The 25,265-nt window shown below is 35.6% G+C and overlaps 1 pseudogene; it reads right to left on the bottom strand.

The window, feature by feature from the left end:
* Window positions 1-20,019: 20,019 nt before the first annotated feature.
* LOC101702376 (mitogen-activated protein kinase 8 pseudogene) lies at window positions 20,020-24,270 on the bottom strand (annotated as a pseudogene).
* Between the last annotated feature and the right edge of the window lie 995 nt (window positions 24,271-25,265).

Raw genomic sequence — 25,265 nt, 5'->3', positions numbered from 1 at the left:
TTGGTTTTTGACCCCAAAACAGAACCAGTTATCAACAAAGAGCAAACTAGACAAATTTCTTAAAGGGATATATAATAATATTTTAGTCTGTCTTATGATCTCTATCAGTTTCAGTCATATCTTCCACAAAAGCAGCACAGATAAAACATAAACAAATACCAGATGTGGTTGAATTCCAATAGATTTTCATTTAAGCATTTTGCTTGTGTACTGTTCATTTCTTACCCTTAGGCAAACCCATATAAACCAATGTAAGATCCTTATTACAAACAATCTGCATTCTAAGACCCCTGCATAGGATAAGGCAGTTGATATTATCTCCCATATGATAAAACTTTATAGAAAATATACTGGAATGCAATAGGCATGTATCTTCCTTTTTTTCTCTTGATTTCATAATCATTTAAAACTATTTCTAGATGAAATAGATGGATGTTATCTGGAACAGAAAGATAAATATTGTTTACAGCAATGATTTGGGTTTTCTGTCTCCAGTTATAGGCAATTGGTTTTACCACCAAATATATTAAAAGATGAATCTATTTGAGGTTCCACCTGGTAATTTTTGGAAAATGTCCTAAAACATTCAATTGGCTTATTTCCAATTATCTTTTATCAAATCATTCATTTTCATAGAAGTATGTTTTCACCCAAAATTTTTTTAACAGTTCTTTAAGAAATTTCATTGTTCAAAGTTAGATGCTCTGTGAGGTCTATTATGATAGATCCCATGTAGTCTGAAATATTTCCAAGATACTGTATTTTATGATGTGCTCTATGACACAGAATTCTTGGGTCTTTATTCCCCACTTGTCTTTGTCCTGGCATAGAGATAGACATATAACTCTAGAACTATTTCCCTAGGAAGACATAGATTTCTCTTTCAACTACTATATTGATGCATTTCAGAGATAGTCTTTGTAAGTCAGCTTTTCATTATTGCAACAAATACCTGAAACAATTAGGTTATAAGGAGGAAAAGTTCATTTTGAATCAGTTTTAGAGGTACTGGTCTATGATTCATTGACTCTGTTGCTTTGGGCAAGATAGCACAGTATAGCAGAAATGAAACATGACAAAACTACTCACTTCATGGCAGGAAAGTGGCAGAGACAAACAAAAAGAGACTGATGCTCCATAATTGTCTTCAAGGGCACACCTCACTGACTTAAAACCTTACAATAGGCCCCATCAATTAGAGGTTTTACCATCACCTAATAGTACCTCTGGGGACCAACTCTTTAACATATATGCCTTTGGAGGAGACTCAAGGTCCAAACTATAGAAGTCATTTTAAGGAATGTGTAATCATTTTTTTTTTTGGAACATGTAAGGATAGGAGGATAAAATCCTATCCTCCACATAGTTGAGTAGGAGGATAAAATCCTATCTTTAGTAGTATTTGATCATTAATACTTACAGACACTGACTTTTCTCAATATCAAATAATTTGAAATTGAATTTCCTGCTTTGAAATTCTGAAAGTTAAATTATGGGAAAATACAATGTATGGAATATTTTTGGATTGATATCATATTGATCTTTCTGTGTCCATTTTCTTTTTTTTTTTTTTGTACCAGGGATTGAACTCTGGTCCTTATGCTTGCGAGGCAGGCGGCAGAACCACTGAGATAAATCCCCGGCCCTCTGTGTCCATTTTAAAACAGTGTTCCAGAGGTCTAGTCTTCCACCAGGTTTGTCATGCTAGAGATAGAGAAGACTGAGGGAGATGTTGGTAAGTGTACTTTCTGGGTCCCCAGTCAAGAGTTAACCAGATCATCTCCACGTATAGCTGCACTTGAATAAAAGTATCTTCTGCTGAAAAGTTTGAGAACCACTCCCTTGAGACATTCTTTTCCTTGTCCCTTAGCTATCAGAGAGCTTTGTAATCAGATCACAGTCTTTTCATAACATTGTTCACACAGAATTGTGTTTTGATGTCATTAATTTTTTTGAGCTTCATTACAAACAGCAGTCAAATAAATCTTACTAGTGTATTTTTGACAAAGCTATCACCGAGGACATTGCCTCCGATGACCCACACAGTACACCCCATGAAGACGTATTTCAGAAATTTTCCTCTTGAGCTAGGCAACAGGGGTCCTTTTATGCAATTGATTTTATTTAATTTCATGCACATTATTCATTTCACAAATATTAATTAGCTATTAGGAAGGTCCTGAATTTGGACCTCTCCCCGGGAAACTAATCATGTGCAGTTTGGGTTAGTTTACATGGAATTTTTTCTAAATTGCTTTTTTTAATTAATCATGTGCCTCCATGTCTGTATTTACTTTATCTGGATGACTTCATGAATTTCTTTAAGACAATTTTGGATGTATCAGACAGGATTCTCTGTTACAGGGGATAGAAAATTAAATCCAAAGTGGCTTAAACAAAAAGGAGTTTTTCTATTATGTAACAACAACAAACAAACATCACGACAGAGTTGGTTACAAATATTGCTTGATCAACAGTGTTCAAATAAATGTCATAGGAACTGGTCTCTCTGTCTCTCTCTCTCTCTCTTTCTCTCTGTCTTTTTCCACTCTTCAGTTGTGCTGGCTCTGTCCTCAAATTACTCCTTGTATGATAATAATGAGATAGGTATAAGAGCTCCACTTTATTTTTAAAATTAATTTTATTGATATAATTTAAATATATATAACAATAACATTCATCAAAGGGGGGTTGTATCTGTACATGATATAGCTTAATTCCTCTTTTTCTTCCATTTCCCTTCCCTCCCTTCAACCTCCACTCTCCCTTTATTTATAAAGCTTTGTTTCCATTTTTTCCTTCTTTTATCAATTTTCCCCCCTTTTCCTCCCTCTGTCTTTCCCAGTTTTCCTTTCCTTTTGAACAGTTCCTTCCTATTTCATATTATCTATTCATTTTGGTCCTTATTTACCTTTTCAGTTTCTCATAGTAGAGAGACAATGAGATATTTACACATGTGTGTCCAATTTATTTCACTTAAGAGTATAGTCTCAAGTTGCATCCATTTAGCTATAAATGCCTCAAGTTTATCTTTCTTTGTGGCTGAGTAGTACTCCATTGTATTAAAAAAATATATCTTTTTTATTCATTCATCGGTTGATGGGCATTTGGGTTTTTTCCAAGATTTAGCTATTACAAACTGTGATGCTATGAACATGGGTGCACATATATCATTGTGGTATGATGTTTTTAATTCTTTTGGGAAGATACCCAGTGTCAAAGTGGGTAAAAGATCTAAATATTAAAACAGAAACACTAAATCTTCTGGAAGAGAAAATAGGTGGAGCTCTTGAGGACATAGGGGTAGGCAACAACTTCATGAAGAAAACTCAAACTGCATGGGGATCTCATCTTATTAAGCGGGGATCTCATCTTATTAAGCTGGGATCTCATCTTATTAAAAAGGTTTTGCACTGCAAAAGAAATCACCAACAAAGTGAAGAGACAACTCACAAAGTGGGGAAAATTTTTAGCCAGTTGCCCCTCAGATAGACTATTATCTAGAACACACAAATTTTTAAAAATCAGATCCCTCAAATTTAAAGACCCAATCCAAAAATTGGCATCTGAGATTAACAGACACTTCTCAGAGGCAGACATAGAAAAGGCAAACAAATATAAGAAAAAATGTTCAACATCACTGGTCATCTGAGAGATGGAAATGAAAACAATGCTGAGATTCCACCTCACTCCAGAAAGAATGGCTGCTATCAAAAAAATCAACCTGTAACAAATGCTGGTAGGATTGTGGGGAAAAAGGAACCCTGCTCCTCTGTTGGTGGGAGTGCAGACTGGGGCAACCACTGTGGAAATCAGTGTGCAGATTCCTCAGAAAACTAGGATTAGAGGTCCCAAGTGCTGGTTGATTTTCCTGTTTCACCCGACATCTCATTGGTCTTGTTTTGGTAGTTCAGTAGTGTGTCTACTGTGGAATAATATTTGAGCCTGGTGAGTGGAATGTGCTGTTTCTTATGTCAGGTCACATATTATATCTGGCATGCAAATAGTGTCAGCAGCACAAGAAAGTCAAAGGCTGGGAGTCCAGAAGGGTTATTTTCCCAAGTTTAAAGTAGCCTCCATCTTTCATACAGGAAGAGAAATGATTGTTGGACCAAACAAAGGGGGAAATATCCATTTTTGGGGAAATAATTAAAAATGTAAGGCTAGTGAATTATTTTTCAGTGTGTTAAAAAGAAGGCATTGATTTTTCCTACATAATGTGTGAAGCGGTAATTTGTAAAGGGTGATAAAAAATAAGAAGATTGGCTCTTTAACAAAAACAGCGAAATTTATATACTCAAATAAGAATAGTATTTCAAGGTCATTTCCTTGGAGGATCTAGACACATTATGATACTAATTACCACTGATTGAATTCCTTTTCCAGGAATTCTGGGAATGTAGCAAAGAGAAAACATTACTTTAAATGCTGAACACCAATCTCTGAGAAACAATTTCTCTGGATATAATAGGAATGTCCTTGACAGCAAGACGAAGGGTGCAAACTGATTTTTGAAAAACATGGGACAAAAATGGTGGTTGAGAGCAGAAAGTGAAATATGAGGGAAAAAATTGGGAGTGGAAAGGAGTCACCATAGTAAGAAAGTTGTTTGGGGACAGGAAATATCCTTCACCATCTGTAATCATTACTTTAAAGTCTATTAATAGTCTGTTAATGTCTACTAGGCACAAGCCTTGGGTGAGTAGTAGCACTTTGGGAAAATAAAAACAAAGGAGGTAGCAGAGGAAAAGATGAAGATACAAAAGGCAGGATGCAAAACATATCAAAAGATTTGGCAGAAGCAAGAATTGAAAAGGAGAGATGACCAAAGACTAAAACATCTTTGGGATGGAACTTCTCAAAGGTCATAGCAGGAAATGGAAAGTATGATCTCAGCTGACATGTAGATTAGAAATAGTCATTGCTATCCTACCTCCAAATCTTGTGTTCCTATTCTCATTTGCTGATGAGGAAACTCAGATTCAGAGAGATCAAGTGACTTGACAAAGGTCACACAGCTTGTAAAGTGACAGCTAGAATTTAATCCTATGTCTGCCTTTAAAATTATTTATTTTAAATTTTAATTGATCTAAAATATTGATAAATATTCATGGGGTATAGTATAATTTGATACATGCATACAATGTGTAATGATCAAATCAGTGTAATTAGCATTTCCATCTGCTTAAATATTATCATTTTTATGTGTTGAGATTCCTCAAACTCTTTTACTTTAGTTAAGTATAGTTTATAATGAGAAATTATACACTTCAAAATCCTAGGTCTGATTTTAAAGCCCATGCCTTTACTTTTCTTTATGCTACAAAACTTACCTTTATTTCATCTCTGTTCAAAACTAGTTGTGTGCACACCATTTAGATTTGACTTAAGAGTAATTTGATATTTATAAACAAATGTATATCTTCCCCTGGGATGAAACACTTATATTTTTATAGTCAGTATAGTCTCAACCTAAAGGATGATCAACTCAACACAGAAAACTGATTGAATTCAAATGGGTACTTGATAAAAATCAAACCACAATCAGAAAAGTTAGATAAAGTAAATATTTATTTATAGCAAATTAAGATAGCCTGGTATACATTTTTTACAATGTCACATGGATGTGCTTGTAGAACTGTAAAAATATTCAGTCAACTGATTTCTTCTACCTTGCATATATCTATTCATTAGGGATGCTTGTATTTATTTAGTGTTAAAGGATAATTTTCACAAACATGGTAAATATGACACACACAGATATAAAAGCGAAACAATAGCCACATCTTAAAAATTAATGTTAGTCATTCAATAATATAACCAAGCCAAAGGTAAAATTTATTTAAATGAAAAATAAAAAGGTACTAATGTATTTGAACTAAAGAAATTGAATTGCAAGTGGGAGAAAAATTATTCTTTGCATATCCAAGAAAAGAAGTCAATGCGAACTCTATTGGACAAACACAAAATTTGCAAGTTTTTCAACTAATCAAGAGTTAAAAAATAGCTCAAAAAGTTCCTAGAATTTGATAACCTGGAAGGATGTCCTATAACAAATATGTATAATGTTCTAGTAAAACATATTCTTAAAACTGTAGTAGAGAAAAGAATACTTACATTTTTGTTTTGACCTTCCTTTCTTCTAGGAGAATGTAAGAGCATGTTTCCTTTTTGTGTTGGAGTATGTTTGGGGAATATATTGGAGTATGTGTCCTCTTCACTTTCAAGGCTGATCAACCCTCTTTTTATCCACACATTCTTTCTTAAAATGTGTCAGTCTGTTAAATCAGGTTTGAATCGAGCATTGCAGGCCTTGAAGCTGTTCTATCCTTTCCTGTGGCTCCCAGACACAAGCCTAGTAGCTCTTCCCCAATACCCTCATCTATTTGGTTCCACAATTTGAATGGGGAAACTTTAGAAGATGAGGTCAGGTGGCTGAGCCTGCACCTGTTTCTTTCTGGAATCTTGGGTAGTCAGTAGTGAGAATTTGGATGGGGGGTACAAATTTTACTTAAAATTTTTTTTATCTAGATCTGTCAATAAATGTGAGTTTGGAAACAAAAGACTAACACGTCGACCATACAGTTTAATGTCATAGAGTGAATGGTAGGATTAAGAATAGTTACAGTGTTGAGGGTCATTGGTACAAAAAAACCATGGGGCTTAGAAATAAAGGAGGGAATAAGGTGGAATGATTTCAAAGGCTAGTAAAATATGAGACATCTTTTCTCAGATGGCTTCTGTATGCTTGAGAGGGTAAAGCTCTCCTCATAAGAGTGTTACACAAAGGATCATATGAAAATGGACATGTGTCCATTTGAAAATAACTGGACTTGAACCCTCAAGTAATACATGTTTAGTGAAGTGTAGACATGAGGCTTATAGATAATAAGGTAAAAGCACTGGAATAATAACAAGAGCCCTGAATGTTTTACCTAGATTAAGATTGGGTGACTTTAGGAAATGCAGGGAAAGGGACTGAGTTCATCTCATAAATTTGGTAAATGTAGGACTAAGAATTATATCACATAGTAGAAATTATCTTTAATATATAGATTGGGGTTGCTCCTAGTACTCTGGGAGGATATTTTGAAGGAATGAAGTTCTTGATAGGCAAGAACCATGGGAGGGTATGTATCATCGGTGAGGTCTGGCTTGCAAGTCCCAGGATGTAAGGGAAATTTGAATTTATTAGGCTTTGAGGAGAACAAGGCTCTTGGTAAGATTAATTTCATTAAGTTTAATGACTTTGCCTTGTTCTTAAAACATAATTCCATTCTCACAGGTTAAGGATATGCCACCACAGAAGATATATTTTGCAAAGTATATTTTGAGCATTATTGAAATAAAGGATATCCTTACAAGGTGACTACTTTGAAGTGTCAAAAAAATCATACCTATATGTATTAGCTTGTATAATTCAGTCATAGTTCTTTAATAGTATGTATCTTTTATATGCACTATCATTTCTTTATGCTTTGCATACAGTGTTTTATTAAAGATGGTATGCAAAAAAATTGAACTAATACAGCATTTAAGCTTTTTTATTTGTTATAAAATCCCCCTTTTTTTAAAAGGTACCATTCTTTCAGTAACATCTCTTATTCTAATATAGTATTAAAAGATACAAAAACACAAATGGAGACCTTTGTTCTCCCTTATCATTTTAAAACAAAGCTCCAAACATATGCCATTGACCTGCTCTTTAAAAATTGCCTTGAGGAGTCGGATACCCAAGTCATAGTATTGACTATAATAGCTTCTGCAATGCCACAGTATCCTGTCAGGCATGTACTGCAGGGACTTCTGAGAATACACATGATATATTCAATTGTTTAAATACATGTTTAGTGAATTTCTCAAATGCCTTCCTTGGATTGTAAATGGTGTGTTCCCTGAAATTAAGTTCTCTTTAATATGTGTTTAATCCACTAAAATAATTTATCCCAAATTTCCATAGTACTGGGGTTATTTCTGTTCATGCCATTGAGTTTCTAAATTTGGGTCATTGAAGAAGAAAACTACACAGTCTTTTTGCAGGCCCATCTTATACAGTAATTTCTTTTACTTTTCAAATAATTAAATATATTACATTTACATTTCTCATTAACACAAAGTTTTTAATTGTTGGTTTAACATCTCAGAATACCATCAAATATTCAGTTTTTCCTGTCCTTTTCATCTGCTGTTCTTGATTATTGGCATATATCTAAGCATCACATTCTTATTCCAATATCCCAAGTTATGAAGAAGGGGTGGGATTATAATGTCTCCTCCTCATGAGGCACTGTCATTTTATTCCCAAATAGAAGCCCTGAGTTGACTGTTCCTTAATGCTTGTTGGCCAGAGCTTAGTCAAGTGCCTACCACTAGACCATTGGCTGGGTTAGACCATCATAAAGCAGGGGACGGGCTGCTTTTCTGTAGAAGTACAGGATCTGTGCTGGCACTGGAATATAAAATCTAGGATTCTTCTAGCATGGAGCATATGATAAAGGTGGTAGTGTTTGTTGGTTGGTTGATAGATAATTTGTGCTACTATACAGGTGACGCAGGTGTACGAGGCGAGAGTAAAGGGGAAACCAAAGCTGTAGGAAGATTTTTTTTTAGCTAAAGTATGCAGACTGTACTCATCATAGAATGATAACTTACAGATAGTAAGTGGAGTTAAAGGGCTATTATCCCTTAGCTCTAAGGACAAAGAAATATGTGTCTATATTAGGCTTTCACGACAGTATCCAAGAAAAAGGAAGTAATCCAATCTTTTGTATCATTAACTAAGTTTGCTGGTACAATTTAGATACACATAATGATCACATTTGTCATATGGAATTTGTACTTATATATGATATATCTTGATTCCTATTTTTCCCATTCCCTTCCCCTCTTTTCTATCCCTCTTCTCCTTATTTGCAAGAGCTTTGCTTCAAATTTATTTTTCTTTTCTTGTTTTTTCTTTTCCTTTCCTTTCTTTCCTTCTTCCCCTCCCTTGTATTCCTTCCAATTTGAACATTTTCTTTCAATTTAACAATAGCTATTATATATTTTTGTTATTATTGACACTTTCAGTTTCTCATACCAGAGAAACAGTGCAATGTTTACATATGTGTCTGATTTATTTCACTTAAGAGTGTGGTCTCTAGGTGCATCCATTTAGCTACTACTGTCTCAAGTTTATCTTTTTTATGGATAAGTAGTACAAATTATATTTTAAAAATCATATCTTCTTCATCCATACAATGGTTGAGAGACAATTGGCTTGCTCTAAGATTTAGCTATTACAAATTTTGCGGCTATGAACATAGGCATGCATATATCACTGTGGTATGATGCTTTTAATTCTTTTTGGAAGATACTGAGAAGGAGGATAACTGGGTCAAATGGAATCTCTAGCCCAGGTTTTTGGGACTCTCCACACTTGTTTCCACAGTGGTTGCACCAGTCTACACTCCCATCAACAGTAAAGAAAGGTTCCTTTCCCCGCACAGCCCCACCAGCATTTGCTATTGATTGATTTCTTGATAACATCCATTCTTTTTGGAATGAGATGGAATCTCTGCATTGTTTTAATTAGTGTTTCTTGAATGATCACTGTTGTTCAACACTTTTTTTTTGTATATTTACTTGCTGTTTGTACTTTTTCATCTGAAAAGTGTATATTCATCTCAAATGCCCATTTCTGGATTGGGTCATTAAATTTGGCAGACTTTAATATTTTCAGGTCTTTTTATATTTTAGATATCATATATATTTAGATATTTTGTCTGAGGAACTGCTGCCAAAAATTTTTCCCACTCATTTGGTTGTCTCTTTATTCTGTTGGTGATTTCTTTTTCTGTGCAAAAGCTCTTCAATAAGATGAGATCCCAGGTGTTGATTCTTTGTAATATTTCCTGTGGAATCGGGATTTTGTTGATAAAGTCTTTGCCTACATCCAATGTCTTCAAGAGTTCTACCGATTCTTTCAGCAGATTTAGTTTTTCTGTTTTAATATTTAGATCTTTGATCTATTTTGATTTTATTTCAGTACATGATGAGAAACAAGGGGCTAGTTATAGTCTTTGGCATGTGGAAAGCAAGAGACTATCTTTTTTCCAGTGAAGGTATTTGGTCCCTTTGCCAAAAATAAACTGGCTGAGTGTGTTTGGAGTTGTTTCTGCATGATCTATTTTGTTCTATTGATCCTCAGGTCTGTTTTTTCCCTAGTACCATGCTGTTTTTATCACACTATAATTGCAAGTGAGGGATTGTGATGCCCCTTACCTTGCCTTTGTTTCCTAGAATTATTTTTGCTATTCTAAGCATCTTCTGTTTTCAAATGAATTTTAGGATTGTTTTGTCTAGTTCTGTGAAGTACGCTATTGGTATTTTGATTGGGTTGCATTAAATATGCATAACAATTTTGTAACATATTTCGTATGGCCATTTTTACTATGTTGGTTCTTCCTACTCAGGAGTAAGAGGTATCTTTGCATTTTCTGATATTTTCTTTGATCTCCTTTTACAGAGTACTGTAGTTTTCAATGTAAAGATCTTTTGCTTCTTTGGTTAGATTGATTCCTAAGTATTTCATTTTAGATGTTATTGTGAAAGGCATGATTTCCCCTCATTTCTCTCTCAGTAAGTTTGTTCTATATGTACAGGAATACTATTGATTTGTAAGTATTGACTTTGTATCCAGCTATGCTACTGAATTTGGCTACTAAATCTAGAAGTCTTTCGGTGGAGTTTTGGTGTCTTCTACATTGAGGACCATGTCATCTGCAAATAATGATAGTTTATCATTTCCTATCTTTTTTCCTATCTTTATTCCTTTTATTTCTTTTCTTGACCAAGTGCTCTGGCTAAGGTTGCCAGAACTGTGTTCAATAAGAGTGGTGAGAGTGGACATCCTTTTCTTGTTATGGATTTCGTAGTGAAAGCTTTCAGGTTTTGACCACTTAGTATGATGTTGGCAGATGGTTTGTCATAGATGGCTTTTATCAAATTGAGATAAAGAGCAACTATTTCAATTTTCTGTAGTGTTTATATCATGAATCGCTTTTGGACTTTGTCAAACACTTTTTCTGCATCTATTGAGATGATCATGTGGCTTTTGTCCTTGGCTCTGTCAATGTGGTGTGTTATACTTATTGATTTGCGTGTGTTAAACCATCCCTGCATCGCTGCGATGAATCCTACTTGACCGTGATGCGCAATCTTCTTGATGATTTCCTGAATTCTGTTTGCCAGGATCTCATTGAGAACTTTTGTATCTATGTTCATTTTGGAGATCGGCCTGTAGTTCTCTTTTTTGGTTAGACCTTTCTTTGGTTTTGGAATCAAGGTAATACTGGCTTCCAGGAATGACTTTGGGAGTACTGTTTCAATTTCATTAACGTGTTTGAGGAGTAGTGGTGTTAGATCATCTCTAAATATCTTGTAGAATTCAGCAGTGAATCCATCAGGACCTGGGCTTTTCTTTGTTGGTAGGGTTTTAATTACATCTTTAATTTCATGAACTGATATTGATTCATATAGAATTTTTGTATCTTCTTGATTTGGCTTTGGTTATTCATATGTACCAAAAAATCTGTCCATTTCTTCTGTATTTTCCATCTTATTACAATAAGTCTTTCAAAATAGGCATTGATGATTGAGGTGGATTAACTAATGGTGAACTTTTAACACCTAGCTAAACTGAATCGTGTGGTCTGGTTATGGAAGACCCACCTGAGGATTGTCACCAGTAGCCATAAAAAGATAACTGGAGGGGAAGATGGTGGGTTGTTGATTTTCTAGGAGAAACTTGATATGGCTGGTTTTCCTGATGTGAACTTAGCTGTTCATGTAGTAGGAGAGCTAGGGCCCTCGCTGTCTCTAGGAATGGCTGCTGTTCTCATCAGAGGAGCTCTGATCTTCCCCATGAGCATCACTCCCTGGCTCTGATGTAGACCCCTCATCCTGGTGGCACAAATCCTTGATCCCGCTGGCATTGGTTTTCTGGCTTCCACCATTGGTCTTTTGGCCTTTCAGGTACAGATGCTCAATATGGACAAGCATGAGACTTTGCCGTGGGCTCTAGAGCATGGGCTGGTTTCATGGAGGACATTGCCTTGGACTCTAAGCTTTTAGCTGGACTTGTGTGGGACATTGCTGTGGGATCCAGGCCCTTGGCTGGATTCTTTGGGCCTCTAGTGTATGATTAATCTCTTCCACTCCTCTGTATTTGACGTTTTGTGTAAATACTATAAAATAATCCTGTAAACTGTGTGTCTTGTATTAAATGTATTCCCTTGCCAAAACCCTGATTACAACAATGATTTGGATTTTTGCAGGTTCCATTCTGATTTCACCCTTTTCATGGATTGAAAATTGCTAATTGCATGGATTTGAGATTTTTTTCTTCTTTTGATTAGGTTGGCTAAGGGTTTATCAGTTTTATTTAATCTTTCAAAGAACCAACTCTTTGATTCCTTGATTCTTTGTATTATTTTTTAATCTCGATTGAATTAATTTTTGCTGTAATCTTTATTTTATTTTATTTTATTTTTTGGTACTGGCGATCGAACTCGGGTCCTTGCGCTTGCACAGCAGGCGGCAAAACCACTGAGCTAAATCCCCAGCCCTGCTCTAAACTTTATAATTTCCTCATTTATAAGATCTCTGTGCTTTAATTGTTCTTCATTTTCTAGCAGTTTGACTTTCAACATTAGGTTGTTTATTTGACCTCACTCTATTTTTCTGATGTGGAAATTTACCACTATATATTTCCCTAGTAGGACTCCTTTCATTGCATCCTATACATTCATGTATGTTGTACTTGCATTATTGTTTATTTGTACAAACTCTCTAATTTCTTCTTTAATTTTATCTGTGGCCCATTGATTTTTCAGGAGGGCATTATTTAATTTCCACGTGTTTATGAACTTCTTGTGCTTTCTTTTGTCATTGATTTCCAATTTCAATCCTCTATCTGATAAGATGCATGTTATAATTTCAATGCCTTTGCACTTACTTAAGAATGTTCTATGATCTAGCATGTGGTCTATTTTGGAGAATGTCCCCTGTGAAGTTGAGAAGAATGTGTCATCTGGTGTTGTGGGGTGGAATACTCTGTAGACATCTACTTAGTCCATTTGTTCAAAAGTTTGGCTCAGTTTTGACAGTCATTGTCAATTTTTCACCTAGTTGATCTTTCCATTTGTGACAGTGGAGTATTGAGTTCCCCCTTGACAATTGTATTAGTATTTATTTGATTTTTTATTTTTTGTTAATATTTGTTTTACATATTTGGTTGCATAAGTATTTGGTGTATATATATATATTTATGATTCCTACTTCTTCCTCTTGGATCATTCCCTTAACAAGTATGTAGTCACCTTCTTTGTCTCTCTTAATCAGTCTTGGCTTGAAATCTCCTTTGTCTGCAAATAGAATAGCTATCCATGCTTTTTTCTGGAGTTCTATTGCATGACGAATTGTTTTCCATCCTTTGACTTTCAGTCTATGAATTTCTTTTTGAATTAAGTATGTTTCTTATATGCAGTTCATTGTTGAATCTTTTTTATCCATTTTGCCAGTATGTTTCTTTTGACTGTGAATTGAAACCATTAACATTGATGTTTATAACTGATATGTATTGAGTTTTCCTTGTCATGATTTTTAGTTTCCTTTTTATCCTCTCTGTTTAATTACTAGCCTTGTCTGATGGATTCATTCTGTTGGGGTTCATGGTGTTATAGTTCTTGTTATCTCTTCCTAGAATGTCCTTCAGAATATTTTGGAGTGTGGTTTTGTGCTTATAAATTTCCTCAGGTGTTCTTTGTCATGGAAGTATCTTATTTCTCCATCAATTGTGAAAGTTTTATGTAGTACATCCATCTGAGTTAGAGGTTGTTTTCTTTTAGAGCTTGAAATAACTTTACTCTAAACTCTCCTTGACTTAAAGGTTTGTGCTGAGAAGTCTGCTACTATTGTAATGGGCTTTACTTTATAGTGATTTGTTTCTTTTCTTTAACAGCTTTTAGTGTTTTGTTCTTGTGTTGAATTTCTGGAATCTTGACTATTATATGTTGTGGTGTAGTGTTGTTTTTTTTTTTCCTCATGGCTAATTGGAGTTCTATATGCCTTACTTATCTGTATGTCAAATTCTTTTTCTCTGCTTGAGAAGTCTCTGCCATTACTTCTGTTAACTGGGCTTTTTTTAATGTCATTTGCGCTATCTCCTGCTTTTTTGTTGACTCCAATCAATCTTATGTTATTTTTCTTTGCATCATTTAGCAGCTGTTGGATTGATTTTTCATGGTCTCTTGCTATTTTTAAGAAAACTTTCTTTTCATGATAGCTAACCATAATCTTGTCTTCTATATTTGATACTCTGTCCTCACATTGGCTCATTCTTCTGTGAATACTTTCAATGGAATTCTTAATCTCTGGATATCTAACTGAATCTGTTTAATGGATTTCATTTTTTTTCTTTTGTTGGGCATTCATAGTTTCTATCATTTCCTAAGTTCCTTTATTTTTTATCTGTATCTGCTCTACAGTCACTAAACATGTCTTTCCCTACAGTCACTATTTCTGTAGTTATCTAAGAATTTATTTCTTATTTGATTTTTTTTTTTGGTACTGAGGATCAGACTTGGGTCCTTGCACTCGCACATCAGGCAGTGAAACCACTGAGCTAAATCCCCGGCCCTGATTTGATTTTTTTCTATAGTCTCATTCATCTGCTTTGTTACTTCTCTTACCACTTCCGAGAATCCAGGTGGTTGGTTTTCAACTTGTTCCACCTCATTGCCCACTAGGTTTGCCTTTGGTGAGCTGGCAGTCTGAGGTTAAGTGTCTTCTCATTTTCTGTTTTTTAAAATTTAATCCCTGGGTTGATGCTTATAAGTTGTTTATGGCAAGTAGCTTTATTGCTAGTATTTAGAACCCTTAGCAAATTATTACTTCTCAGAGATGTCTTCCAGGTGTAGCTGGCTTTGGGGTATAGAGTCTTTTGCAAGATCTTACCTCTTTGCTTTACTGGGGATAAGAAGTTGCTGCCTACTTGGCCCAGCCTCTACTCTTTTGGCACTGACCTATGGAATTGTTAATGACCCTTAGGCAAACTCAATCTTGACATACCAAGAAGAACAACTGATGAGAGAAATTATGTCACCTTGCCTAAAGGTTTACAATCACCAATAAAGATAGCATCAAATACAGCTTCAAAAATTACAAGCTGTGGTAGTTATTAATTTGCCACCTTTAATAGTATGAACTAGATTTTTGGCTATATAGCAAATTCCAAAACAAACTATAAAATGGTATACAGTAAATAATCCCTCAGTATGGCAATTTTATCCTCAGGGGAGAAAATTTTAAAGTGGTTAGGGTAAAAATAGAGAAATAAAAGAGGAAGAAGAAATTAGAAGCAAGACTGGAGTGAGATTACACAAATTTTGGGAAGCTGGTGAAGAAGACAGGAGGAAAAGAGAGAAGTAAGAAATAAAAGCAAGACCACAACAGAAAAACAACAAACTACAGTTTTCACACTCATATTAAAACAAGATCAAACAATCAAGAAAAAGAAAACAAAAACAAGATAAGAAAAAAATTGCCCACTTCAAGCTGAGTCTCTGAAGTCACTGGTAGACAAAAGGGTCAGAGAAAGTCCAAGTCCATGTTGATTAATCCCAGTAGGTCAGCTATAGCTCTATGGTGGGGTGGGTAGTGGATAATCCTAGCAAGCCTGGACCTTTAGTTGCACTGACATTTGGGCTGGTTTCTGGCTGTGAGGCTGGAACCTGATTTGTTCAGTCTATAACACTTCATATGCCTCCTGCTGGCTTGAAATCATATAACTACAGGCCCTCTCCCGGGGAACGTCTGAACCTGAATAATTCACCAACTCTGTCCACCACTCTGTTCCACTGATGCATTTCTCCATGGAGGCCTCTGGGGGTGCCAGTAGTCACTGTGTGTGTGCAGGTTTGAGGTGCACTTCCCATACAGTTAGTCAGGGCTCAGGGAGAAAGTCCCACTTCCCACCTCCTTCTGCACTGAGGTCTTTCTGTTCACTCTCCCTGTAGGCTTCAATTATCACTTCAGATCCTTCCTGGGTCCTGGGGACCCACTTCCCTCCTTTTGTTCCTCACATTGCTATATTCCAGCATCTGGGCACCAAATCTCAGCTGTTTCTCTGCTGCTCAGCACTCTGCAATCTTGACTGGAACAGCTGATTTTTAAAAAGTGTTTGATCCACAAACAGAGAATCTCACTTATTAACACATCAAATCAAGAAGCATGAAGGGCACATACTACAGTATCCACCTTGTTAACAAAGGGCACATACCACAGTATCCACCTATCACATATTGTATCACCCATAAGCTAGCTGCCAGACCAACAAAACAATGAAACTCCCTAGCAAAGGCTTAATCAAAAGAAATGACTAAGGTATCAAATTCTGTCACTTCTAGGACAGTGCCATCTTTTGAGACACGTCATACTTACTAAATTGATGATCATTAAATTGCGTTGCATCTCTTATAAGAAGAATATATGAATCTGAGAACCAAAGGGTAGGAGCAGAATTAGTCATGTTTACCATCATCCCTAGTCACCACTTGGGGAACCTTACTTCCCATCATCCCAACTGTGAGCTCCATGTATCTAGAGCTCCTGGTTCCCAAAGGGATCACATACCATGAGAAACCTCACAATAGTCTTATTGAACTTTAAGATCCTGCTTCCATCTCATTGCAGGACCCTTGATCCAAGGGACCAACGAATAAGAATATTTATATATTTAATCTATTCTAGCAGAGGCAATGGATTTAAAGAACATAGTAATCAAGGGCTAGGATTTGTCAGGAATAGAGACTAGTGCCCTCCAGAGGTAAGTAAGTAAAGCACTAATGGTACAAGTGGAGGTTAGGAGAATCTGTAAAAGTGAAAGAAGGACATGAGTCAGTTGTGAACTCAAGGCAACTTTTATATAAAGTTTTTTTATAGTTTTCCCCAAGGGACCTTCCAAACTTTGGGAGGAGTTTCTTGGAGTAATTAAATGAAGTTAATAGACAAAGCCATACTAAGCATAGACTTCTTAAATACTGTGCAATGAGCCATCCAGAGCACCCATTGAATACTAAAGGACATCTTCCCCTATTCTAAAGAAAGTTTTTGGCTAACAACACCCAGCTGTCAGCCCTTTCTGGAGGACTGTGCCAGCTGAAGAGAGAAACTAACCCAAGGGCCCAAGGCAGCCTGCATTATACAGCACATGGATGTAAGAGGTATAAATACCCAGCCATATGGCCTCAATCTGGAACAACTACAGAGGATCATTAAAAATACTTGTTTTCTAACCTCCATTTTGGTGATTAATACCAAAGCATAATACTCTAACATATTTTCTAGGCTTTCCTTTCCCAAGCCCCAAGACTTGAGAAATTTCAGGTACCAAACCCTATACCAAGTACTTTACCTGCATCATCTCCTTTACATGTAACCCCTGCTCTCTGAGACAGTGACTGCTGGTATCATTTTGATATAGGGGTAAGAGATGTAAATCCCAAACCTACTAGATATCCAAAACATGAGTTCATGTTCTCTAAAATCAAAGAATGAATTCTAGGAACAACAGAGGTTAAGAGTAGGAAAAATTTATTGAGAGAAAGAAAGCTCCTGTCCAAGAGAGACAGAAGGGAGACCAGAAAGTGGGTTGCCAGCCCACGCCACTTTTCAAAGATGTTTTCTACAGCAAAGTCATGTGGTGAGGTGGATACAAAGTGGAACACAACTATAAGACCCAATGGAAATTTACAAGGTGGGCTTGATGTGGGACAAAACCATGACGAATCAATAAGATTACAAGTACAGTCACCCAAGTAATATTGATTAAATGGGGATCAAATGGGAAGACAAGTCACATACAAGGAATTTCTCATTTAGAATATCAATCACTGCTATCTATCTCTAGGGGAAGTAGTCCCTCTTCTTTTTACAATGCTAACCAGTGAATGTTCCTCAGTTGTTCTCCATATTGGCTCCTGGCTGTGTTGGTTCCTGGAGGGCTGGTCCCTTAAGGCCATAACTATCTAAAAGATATCTAATTAACTTACATATCTACAATAATTTTACAGATAAGGGTAGCCTGGATTAGAAATGTGGAGTAACTTTTCAATGACACATGGTGGAGGAAATCTTAATTTCTATCTGCTCTAGAATCCATACCCTTAGTCAATTCCCTATACTATATTTGCATCAGAAAAAACAAAATGCTCCCATTTTTACTTTGTAACCTCACTCAGTCATTTTAGAGTAGAATGTTAATTATAAAAAAACAAAATTTAAGAAAACTTTCTTCAGCACAAGGAACAGTTCATTCAAATTACCTCATGCATAGTTAATATGATACACATGCTAATCAATAAGGGGGAGAACGACTCCTTAGAATCTAGAAGTAGGTATCCAAACAGGCTTCTCAGACAACAGAAGGATGTTAGGGGCAAAAATGGTTGAGGATTCAGGCATCTCCAAAAACCCACTTGTCAATATGCTTTTTAGCTGTAGTTCGTTCATCTCCATTCTAGCATTCATCAGTTGTCATGGCTTAGTTCTCTCTTCTTTCTGGGTTCATCTTTCCAGTTAAATTTCTGCTGGTTCCTTAATTCTCTCACCGTATCTCTAGACTTTCCTCCATGCTCTTGACTGTGATTGTCTGCCCATGGAAAAATTCTAATCCAATAAAATATGAATAGGAGTAGGAAGAAGTGGACATCAGGGATAAAGGAGATGACCACCTATGCCTGAAGACTGACTGAGAAGTAAGATCTCGGCAAACACTTGTTAGCAGGGAAGTTTCCTTTTGAAAGACATTGAGAACAAGGCAGCCTTCTGAAGTTAGGCTTGTCAGGTATATTGTAGATAACATAGCAGAGATAGAGCATATATTGAACTCTTTGCCCTAGAGTAAGACTCTTCCTCACTCACTAGAAGAAATTACCTTTTGTGAGACCTTGATCATACTTAATTTAGTAAAACTTAAGTTATAGAGAAATAATTCTGCAGATATAAAATGCAGTCAACACAAATTTGTCAGGAGCAGCATCATTCTTATACTATTCAATGACAACACCGCATGTTATATTGAAAATCAGGTATGAAAAAATTAGACTCAGCATAAAGCACCACTGATACATCCTCTGATCAATGTGAAGGAACATTCTTTAGAAGATGATATTCTGTATACAGCTTTGTGCTACTATTTTCAGAATAATATATTACTCATTTCATGTCACCTACAGAAATCCAAAAAGGTTTTGGAATCTCCTGACACATAGTATGAATATAATTATGGTACAGAGAGAATCAAATGACAGGAAACACTATGATGATTGGAATTCAACTGACTGACCTTCCAAGGAATAGGAAACCAGAAATGTCCAAATTCCCAAGGTTTCAGGAAAGCTAAAGAGCAAACTGACCATTGCTAAGACCTTCAGACTGAGAAGATTAAGTGTATACAAAAACTGCTCATAGCTAATAGAAGTGAATCATCTGTTTGTTTGTACTGAAATATATTATTCGTGAAATATCCTCTTGATTTTGTATAATCATCAGCTCTGAGCATGCCAAGATCTGCAGAAGGTACCATATTCTTTTATTTGAATTTTTTTGGTGGAATGGGGAGATGAGAAGATACCTGCCCATCTTTGCAAATACATTCTAACTTATTCTACCATTTAAATAATAGGACTTTTGCTAAAATTCAAGTCAGAGTGCCTGACAATTGTAACTAAATTAAGATTGACAAGTAGCAAATATTTCAGATCACTTGAGATGTTCATGATTTACAGTAGCTATTCTTTAATATAACTGGATACATGCTATTTTCATGCAGTATCATGAACAAAATATCTGAAATAAATTCTAATAAAAATTATGAAATCTTACATAATTCATGATATAGGCAAATGACCACATAGAAGTTGCTTTGATAAATGAAATCTTACAAATTCAGTAAAAAAACTATCAGTATATGGTACAGTAAATATACAAAAGGCTTAAGTCATGATAAAAATTATTTGGTTTACATTATATAGTTAATTACAGCAAAAATACAAAACAGTTGTGTTGCTGTTTCAAAACACAACTCAAGTTTTAAATTGCATTACTTGAAATTTTGTACTGAATTCTACATTTTGTAAAAACAAATAATACCACTGAACTTTTTCAAAGTAGATTTATCAATAACTAACCAACTCCCCATCTTCCCACCATCACTCTCTCGAGGCACAAAGTAGTCACGTGTAGCAGCTCAGCAATCCAGCTGATGTTTCCAGATAACTATGTATGCCTGAGGCCAAAGTCAGAACTGTTGGTACTGATGATGCAGCATAGACAGATGATAATGATGGATACTGAGGACATTCATCACTGCCATACCTGTGCTGAAGGAGAGGGCTGCCCCTGTACAGCTCTATCCTTGGTTGTGTCCTCCAAATGTACAGCTTCCTGTGTATTAATTTTTTGTACTGTTTTATTGTGTGTTCCCTTTCATCCAACAGCCTTTCAGATATCTTTGGTGGTGGAGATTAGGCTTCAGAGGGCTCATACCAGACATTGATATATGGGTGTGGACAGCTCCATCTGCTGACATTCTTTTAGATGCATCTATGGCCAGCATTTTGGGTAACAAATCCTCCTCAGTTTATTGTGTTTCAAGTCAGCTGAGAAAGGTTCATCAGGGAAGAGTTTCTCAAAGCTATATGCAGCATATTTTGCTCTGTTTTCAAGATAAGTCCTTCCTGTTTCTTCATGAATTCAGGACATGGTGTTCTAACCTGTTCAAAAATTTTATTCTGCAGAACAACATGATCTGTACCCAGGAAAAGAATACTATCTTTGATCATTTCTCCCATGATTCAGCCAAATGACCAAATGTCAGTGTTTTACTTGTAGCCTATGGATGATCTTGAGTGGTGTGTAGTAGCAAGTAACTATTAAGACATTAGTGCAAAACTTGTTCCTAGTCAATCCAAAGTCAAGAATCTTCCAAGTTAAGTCTCATTTTATTACTGTATTATTTGGCTTTAGGTCTCAATAAGTACTTTCAGCAGAGTGAAAGTGCTAGATTCTGCACAATAACAGAAAGAAGGTAAGACATTCTTTCATGATCTAGTTCTGCCCAAAACAGTTGGCAAAAATTTGTATCCATGAGGTTCATGACTATGTAAATATCTTGAAATTTTATGATTAATACATTTCATAAGAACTAGCTCTCTGGGCTCACTTGAGCTTAATTCTCAATAAACAGCTTAGTTTCTTGTTCATTAACATTTCTATCAAGAATAGCATCATAAGCTAGTTGTGCATACTGTTCTTGAGCTCCTGAGTTTATAGCTTAAATTCTCATATTGTTTCAGGACTGAATGTCAGTTTTCCAACCTCTACATTATAAAAATTATTATCTTGCTTCTACTAATGATAGCAATTAATGTAAATGGCATCATCCAAAACTTTACAAAGATTCCCAAAGCATACCAAATAGTGATAGAGAAGTCCACCACCCACTCTTTTTTGTTTGCTTGTTTAATGTCTCTAATTAATGCAGTTCCAAAGGATGCTGAAGGTCAAGACTTCAAATGTGTTTCTTAAGCAGAAATATAAATCCTGAAAGGAACCAGAGTCACAAATTCCAGGGCTGGCTCCTGTAAGAAATATCATATTTTATATTCTGTTTCAGTTGCAGATTAATTAAATATAATGAATATCAGAGAGATGATAGGATCAGATCATTGTTTCCAGAAGATAATCTCTACAAGGGAGTTAATGAGATATTAAAGGAAGAGATACTGAAAGCAGTTAAGATGCTTTGCAACAGTTTAGATGAGTGTCTTCCTTAGGAAAGAAACAATTGGAGTGGAGAGAAACATAAGCCACAGATATTGATAATAGGTAAAAATTAAAGTGTTAAAGACAGTGAGATAGTGAGGTAGAGTACAGTAGGTTTCTCCAGTAAAGGATGCTGACTGCCAGGAAGATCAGTGAACTAACTGGCAAATTTAGGGATTTGGACACCTTTAGGTAAGGCAGGAAATGTAAGTGGAGAAGAGGATTTTACGTAGGGAAGTAATGACATATAACACATTTGATTTTGAACACATTGCATTTGAGTTTTTAAGTGGTCCTTGTGGAACTTTCTGGAAGGAAGTGTAAGTCTGAGTCTAGAGCTTAGAATAGAGGCTGGAACTGGTCATATACATTTGGCAACATATGGTGCGTTCTACCCTTTCCACTTTAAATTTTTTCAATAAAGAAATCAAGCCAAATAGAATGTGTTTTTCTTTCTTTCTGTGATCATCTGTCCTTAAATTAAAGATTGTCTCTTTTTTTATTTCCTAAAAACAAATTACTATAAGGGAAAAGTCAATTGCAAAAGATTACACATTAAATGATTTCATTCATATGACATTTTCTGAAAAGACAATAAAATATAAATTTTGAAATGGACAGCAGGTTAATCATTACCAGAAGTTGGGCAGGAGGCACTGGAGGGGAAGGAGTATGGTTTACAAAAAGGAAACATGAGGTAGTTTTGTGGTGACAGAATTGTCGTGTACCTTGACAATGGTGGTGATAACATGAAAACACATGTGATAAAATTTTATATAATGAAACACACACACACATTATAAGAAAATTTGGAGAAAGTGAAACTAAGATTAAGAGATGGTGTCGATGTGGATATTCTGGTTGTGATATTATACTCTACCATAGTTTCAAGATTTTGCCATTGGAGGAATAATGTTTATAGATCATTGCATTATTGTATTATTGTATTATTTTTACAACTGCATGTGAATCTATAATTACCTCAAAATAAAAAACATAATTTAAAAAAAATATTGAGGAAAGATTATTTGGAAGGGAAGGATAGTACCTTTTTTCCCATGCATTTTCCCTTATCTTTCCTCACTTTCCTTCTTGATCCAGGAAATGCTTGTGGCAGGCTTGTGAAGACAGTTATATTTGAGGAAAAAGGAGATTCTCACAAGTCCAATAATAACTTCCTGACTTCTTTGAGATAGAATAGAGTAAAGGAAGTTGAGGGGAAAAAGGAAAATAAATTTTTTAAAAATGAGAGAAAGAAAGACTTAAGTGCACTTAGACAGTAAAAGACAGTTGGGACAGGGTAAAGGATGCTGCAGCAACAGTTCTTGTAGTTTGAATCTTAAATGTGCACAAAGCTCCATATGCTAAAAGCTTGATCACAAGCCTGTGACATTATTGGGAGATGGTAAAACCTTTAGAATATGGGGTCTAGTGGGGGAAGTTAGGTCACAGGGGGCATGTTCTTGTCGTGAGTATTGGGACTCAGCCCCTTCCTCTTTCTGTTTGCTTCCTGGCCACCACAAATGAGCAGATTCCTCCACCACACGCTCTCACCATAATGTTCTGCCTTGCTACAGGCCCCAAAACAACAGAAATTTCATGGCAAATTAACCATGGACTGTAACTTCAGAAACTGTGAAACAAAATAAGCCTTTCCTCCTTTTAGTTGATTCTCTCATGAATTTTGTCGCAGCAACAGAAAGCTGACTACCTCAGTTCTTATTAGTAGGACATTGCTTGAGGAATGAGGAGTTAAAAGATAACAGAACTGTAGTCCACAGAATATCTAACCTTCTCTAAGGTGAGACCATATCATTACTATCCTATATTAATTACTATAAGGATATCCCTTGCTTCAGCAACCAGAACCTTATCCAGGGACATTTATCCATGACCTGATATTTTCTTGAAGTTGTCAAAATTGCTTCTAAAAGGTTCCAGCATATTAGTAGACCCAAATAAAGGAGGAAGGAATCTGAAAGTCTAGTGAATGGTACCCTTCTACATATATTGAGGAAATCATGCCAAATGGGGCCACCTGAAACCTTCCTCCCCGAAACAGGCTCACATCAGCTACAGTTCCACATTCTTCATAAACACCTGCTGGTGAACTATACTTTCCTCTGATTTTGTTTTGATTTGATTGCCTCAACATGAATCTATATGTCTGGTTATTGTGGGAATTACCACTTTTTTTTTTCTTATTATGAAATCTAAGATGTCTACTATTACTTTTGCATCACCATCAAGTTCTTCCTTATGGGTAAGAATTAACTCCAAATTTCCACATATTACAACTTCTATCTTCTTGGAGAACAAATTCTCATCAAGGCAATTGAAGAGTTTAGAATAAGCTTCTAGCAGATGTCTGGCAGGATTGAGTTTCATATCACCACCAGTCATCTCCTCACACCTGTTTCATAGTTCCCATGAAGATTTCATCTCCCCCTCCTTTAACTGTCCAGTCATCCACATGGTGACATCACATCTGTTTCCTTTTCAGCATACCCTCAACCAGATATTCTCAATAGTGTTTCCAAAATTGGCCTTATTAACTTTTTTCTGTGGGAAGTTTCTCAAGAGATAGTGTTATTCCTCAACCATTTCTTTTTTATGATATTTTAAAATTCATTTTATTGGTACAACTTAGACATATATCTCAATTCATCATAGGGAATCTGTACCTGTACATGGCATATCTTGATTCGTTTTTTCCCAATCTCCTCCCCTCCCTTCAACCTCTCTTCCCCTCCATTTTTACAAAATCTTTGTCTCAATCTTTTCCCTCTTTTCTTGTTTTTTTAAAAAATTTTCTATTCCTTTTTCCCCAGCTCCTTAGTTCCCCTTTCCTTTTGAACAATTTATTCCTATTTCACATTATTTAATAGGTGTTTTTTTGTCCAGGTTTAATGTCACTGTATAAATTGCATTTCTGGTATTGGTATTTCTTATTACCATGTGTGTATCAATTTGTAGTAAAATCTTCAGTTATTTCATTATTCTGTATAATAATATGTAGATGCTCATGATAATAGGTGCTCATTGTGATCCTCCTACCTACTTCATCCTGAAAGTCAAAAAGTTCCTCCTCTAAATTAGAATACTATTGTCAGAACAATAAATCTTGATAACACTAAGATTTTATACAGTACTTTGTGAATAGTTTTCTTCCTTTTCCCCATTTTTTTACTTCTGAGAGACCCTTTCTAGTAGTTATGTGAGATTATTGTTAAATATGTTCTCACCATAAATTTCCCAATGAGTTGGAGTGGGATGAATTATAAAACATTAAGAACAATCATTTTCATCATTATTCTACTTGTTTGACAGTTAATGTACAAATTTAAATGAGAGAAGAAATTTTCCCAACATTTGCTGTGGCTCTAAGCAAGTAATTC

Source organism: Heterocephalus glaber, unplaced genomic scaffold, assembly GCF_053883595.1.
Source record: "Heterocephalus glaber isolate CG9 unplaced genomic scaffold, H.glaber_assembly_v1.0 deba00001553, whole genome shotgun sequence".
In the NCBI taxonomy this organism is placed as follows: Eukaryota; Metazoa; Chordata; class Mammalia; order Rodentia; family Bathyergidae; genus Heterocephalus; species Heterocephalus glaber.
Note: the sequence above shows the minus strand (reverse complement) of the source record. Positions and strands in the feature narration are given on the sequence as shown.